This window comes from Oncorhynchus kisutch, linkage group LG23 (genome assembly GCF_002021735.2).
Source record: "Oncorhynchus kisutch isolate 150728-3 linkage group LG23, Okis_V2, whole genome shotgun sequence".
Classification (NCBI taxonomy): domain Eukaryota; kingdom Metazoa; phylum Chordata; class Actinopteri; order Salmoniformes; family Salmonidae; genus Oncorhynchus; species Oncorhynchus kisutch.
The window spans coordinates 384,469-389,320 of record NC_034196.2 but is presented as its reverse complement, the minus strand read 5'-3'; the positions used below and the strand labels follow the sequence as shown (position 1 = coordinate 389,320).

Below are 4,852 nucleotides of genomic sequence, written 5' to 3'. Positions count from 1 at the left end.
TTATGCCTTGTCATTTTACTGTCTCCTACTGTCTTCTCCTTTCCCTTTCCCATTTCCCTCTCTACCAACTCCCTCACCATCCCTCTCAACTCCTCCACCCTTTCCCTCGTCACTTCACTGTCTCCCCAATTCTTCACGCCCCTTCGCCCTTCCGCCTCTCCTTCCGGTTCCTTCTCCCCAACCTCCTTCCTCTCCGCTGTTATCTCCTCTGATCTCTCCACTCTCACCGTCTCCTCACTCTCCCCCATCGCCTTCTCCTTCTTCTTCTTCTTCTTCTTGTTCTTGTACCTTTCTACCTCCTCTCCTTCCATCCCGACCACCTCTCCTTCAGTCCCGACCACCTCTCCTTCTGTCTCAGCCACCTCTTCTTCCATCCCTTGCACCTCTCCTTCCGTCCCAGCTCTCTCCTCTTCTTTTTCTTCTCCTCCCTCCGTCTCCTTCTGTTCCGTCCTTCCACCTTCATCGCCCGTTTCTTCATGCTCCTTTCTTCCTCCATCCTCCGCTCTCGCTCCCCCCCCAGCTGCAGACGCGTATGACCTTCGCCGAGCCGGGCAGTCCCGCCACAGGTGCGTTGCCGAGCCACACCCGTGGCATTTCTTTGGCTCGGCACAGTCCCCGGCCTCGTGCTCTTCCGATCCACAGAACCTGCATCTTCTGGTGTTACACGAGGCCAGGGTATGGCCATAGGCCATACATCGCCTGCAGAAAGGAGGCTGACGGGCATAAAACAATGTCCCCCTGTCAGCCCCCAGGGAGAACATTGCTGGAGGATGGAGAAAACCACCCACTCCACTCGGGTCCTCTCTGAGGAGAGCCTGGAAACATCTCCTCCCATTCCAAAAGCCCAAGGAATCTATTACATGCCTTGAGGAGGAGACGTTATCCAGGAATCTCCCCAGAAAGGCCCTCACGTCCTCGTCCTTCACATGTGGGTTGTAGATGTTGACTGTGACCAACCTGAAATTATTTTTCGACAGGCTGGTCACCTCATAATGGCACAAAGGAATCACCTTCTCCATCTCCTTTGCCTTCCTCATGACCTCTTCATGCTTTGCCTCCGTGTTTAAAGTCACCTCATAGGCTCCTTCCCTCGGGTTGTCTTGATAGCACAGTACGTCTTTCACCTCCAGTTTTAATGTCTTCATCACCACTATTCTTCCGAAGGCCTCCCTTCCCAATGGCTCGATCTCTTTGTTGCTCCACTTGAATCTCACTGTATTAGTGATTCCAATCACTGGTAGCGTCCCGTTACCCGCCATTTTTGAAATGGTCTTTCTCTCTTTATCGCCCTCCTATCTCCGACCTTTTGACTCAGCGAGCTCTGGGGCACCTCGGTACCAAGCTTGATCTGAGCCAAAAGGCCGAGAAGCGATAACCCACAAATGGAACCCTGCAACCGCCGGGCCCCCGGGGGTCTCGGCAGACCTCAGCGGGTGGGTTGGCAAGAGCCGGCTCCTCCAATCCCAGCCACCCACCGTTTCCCCGGCTACAGACAGACAGACAGACAGACAGACAGACAGACAGACAGACAGACAGACAGACAGACAGACAGACAGACAGACAGACAGACAGACAGACAGACAGACAGACAGACAGACAGACAGACAGACAGACAGACAGACAGACAGACAGACAGACAGACAGACAGACAGACAGACAGACAGACAGACAGACAGACAGACAGACAGACAGACAGACAGACAGACAGACAGACAGACAGACAGACAGACAGACAGACAGACAGACAGACAGACAGACAGACAGACAGACAGACAGACAGACAGGCAGACAGGCAGGTGTTTTTTGTAAAAAGTCGCTAATGCGTCTTTAAGTCACTATCCTGGCTCATCTATGTCAATTTCTCTTGAAACAAGATACCGGGCTCTGCAAGAAGCAAAGCCACTCCAAAAATACATTGAACTCATAAGTGTTCCTCTCCACGGAAGTCTTTAGTAAAAGGCGAAAGGCTTGTGCGTAATGAAGAGAAACCAGAGTCATATGGAAGTCAGAGGTCGGGGGCCCGAGACACACTCTGTGCACTGTAGGCCGGGTCCCCGCGGGTGCTCCCGGAACCCACTCTTCCAAGTTTGAGGGCTGTGGATGAAAAGAAGGTCACAGACACAGAGACACAAGAGACACAGAGAGAGAGAGAGAGAGAGAGAGAGAGAGAGAGAGAGAGAGAGAGAGAGAGAGAGAGAGAGAGAGAGAGAGAGAGACACAGACAGAGAGAGTGAGAGAGAGAGACACAGACAGAGAGACACACACACACACACACAGAGAGAGAGACACACACACACACACACACACACACACACACAGAGAGAGACACACACACACACACACACACACACACACACACACACAATCCTGGCCCAATTTTTTTTTTTTTTTTTTTTTTTTTTTTTTTTAAGTAAAATGGCGGGAAACGGGGGACCCCATTGAAAGGCGCTTCGCCCTTTTTTCAGTTTGAATGTTTCTTTCCTTCTCTTCTTCTGCTAGCTAGCTAAGCTAAGCTAAGCTAAGCTAAGCTAAGCTAAGCTAGCTGTTTACATAGCTTTGTGAATGAGTATTTTTCCTTGACAACGGGAGAAAAGTGTTGCACCGTTCCCGGAGGTACTGCAATACCGGGTCGATGCGTGGAGCGGACGGAGCAAGCCCCATTTCCGACTCCCTGTTCGAAAAATCCATTTAATATGTAGTCCCCCTATGGGGGACGTATCAGATATTAAACTGATAAGAACAGATTTTTTTTTTTTTTTTTTACAAAATATATTTATTTACAGTCAAAAACCAAACGATACACTTCCAAAATTCCGTCAACTTAAATATCCAATTCCAACAAAATACAACTAATCATTCCAAACCTAGTAAGCCATAACCAAAATCTAACAACCCAAAAACCAATAACCTACAAACTACCAATATCCACCACCTATATTACGACAAGAACTCACCCAGTGCTCCCTTTCTCTATCCCGACTAACTTTGACCCCACCTCCACTCGTGAATCCCCTACATCACCCCCATCTCCCACCGTCCCTCCTCCCCTGAACACAGCAACAGTCCCCGGTACAAGTCCCACACTCAAGTCCATTGCCCCCCCCTCCTCCGGACTCCGAACCGGGGACGTTACATCCCCAAATAAAAAGTCCGGCTCCCCCTCCATCATCCAACTTCGAGCCATGCCCGGGAGGTCAAGTTCAGCGAGGGGTTTGAAGGATGACGATGACGGAGCCCACGAGGGCCCCGCTACCTCCCCACCCCCCCGTTCTGCCCCCCCCCCCTTCTTCCCACACCTCCTCCTCACCACCTTCTTTGCCCTCTTACCTGGAGGTATATTCAGCACCGGTTCCTCATAGTCCAAATCACTTCCAGTGCTTCCCTTCTCCTTTCCCTTTCCCATTCTCACAACACACACCAGCCACATCATGTGGATAAAGCCAGATAAAGGGTGTGGGAAATGGCTGGTGAGGTCCATTTTTTTATGCCTTACACAATTTGTACTCCCTGTAGTCTCCCATCAGACAGAGTAAATTATGCCGATGTACTGTCCTCTGCAATGACTTGTGTGCTGACCCTAATCTGGTCCTCTATAACATTGTACTCTGTCAGTGTGCATGGTGTATAGGTGGTAGACATGCATCTCTGGCATGATGTAGGCAGAATTATGTAGGTAGCTCAAAGCCTAACAGTGGCATTAATACATATTGCCAAGTGTAGTAATGCCCCAATTGGTTAATGCCCCTATTGGAACAGTGACAGGGTGAGGCTGGAGGCCAACTCAAAATGTTGTCAGGAGGCCTAGATTCCCAAAATTATGGTGTAATTACATTACACGTTCAACATGTCCAGGACATGGTCCTTGAGCGCCTGGTGTCCAATTCCTGGGGCTCCTGATGTCCAATTCAATTTAGGTTAAGGTTTTAAAACTGTTTTGCATCTGATCAAGGAAGTGGTCTAGTGTTGATTAAATGTAGCTTGCACCTGGGCCTAAAAGTGATCAACATGGTGTTAATTGGTCATTGGTAATTATTAGATTAGTTGTGTGTAAAGTGCCACTGTGGATGTCTGTCTGTCTCAAAGAGAATGTGGCTTATGAAGCCTTGAATTAAGAGTAATGCTTATGTTCAAGTGACCTCTAACCTCTAAAGAGTTAACTGCATGTCATAAAAAAGCTGGTTAATTTGACATTTTGGGCGGGCATCTGGAAAGATGTATTCTTTTAAACTGAAGCCCGCTCATCAGCCAAAGGCAACGTCTTCTCTGTGATCGTACCACATTTTCTCCAAGTGCATGTGCAGTAGTCTACCTCACACACAGGTGGCTGACTTCCCACCAGTGTCACACCCTGATCTGTTTCACCTGTCTTTGTGCTTGTCTCCACCCCACTCCAGTTGTCACCCATCTTCCCCATTATCCCCTGTGTATTTATACCTGTGTTCTCTGTTTGTCTGTTGACAGTTTGTTTTGTTTTGTGAAACCTACCAGTGTTTGTTCCCCTGCTCCTGTCTGTTCCTGCTCCTGTTTTCTAGTCCTTTCCAGTTTCGACCATTCTGCCTGCCCTCCCTGAGCCTGCCTGCCGTTCTATACCTTGCCCCACCTCACTGGATTAATCAAATCAAATCAAATTTATTTATATAGCCCTTCGTACATCAGCTGATATCTCAAAGTGCTGTACAGAAACCCAGCCTAAAACCCCAAACAGCAAGCAATGCAGGTGGAGAAGCACGGATTACTGACCACTGCCTGCCCTGACTCTGAGACTGCCTGCTGTTCTGGACCTTTTGCACCCTCTCTGGATTAGTGACCACTGCCTGTCCTGACCATGAGACTACCTGCCGTTCTGGACCTT

At 49.2% G+C, this 4,852-nt stretch overlaps 2 non-coding genes across 2 annotated transcripts; both read right to left on the bottom strand.

Annotated features, from left to right (window-relative positions):
- Positions 1-1,880: 1,880 nt before the first annotated feature.
- Positions 1,881-1,997, bottom strand: LOC116356657 (U5 spliceosomal RNA). Its single transcript, XR_004205084.1, has one exon. It is a non-coding gene; the product is annotated as a U5 spliceosomal RNA (small nuclear RNA).
- A 594-nt stretch (positions 1,998-2,591) lies between these two features.
- Positions 2,592-2,773, bottom strand: LOC116356688 (U2 spliceosomal RNA). The gene has a single exon (XR_004205114.1). It is a non-coding gene; the product is annotated as a U2 spliceosomal RNA (small nuclear RNA).
- Between the last annotated feature and the right edge of the window lie 2,079 nt (positions 2,774-4,852).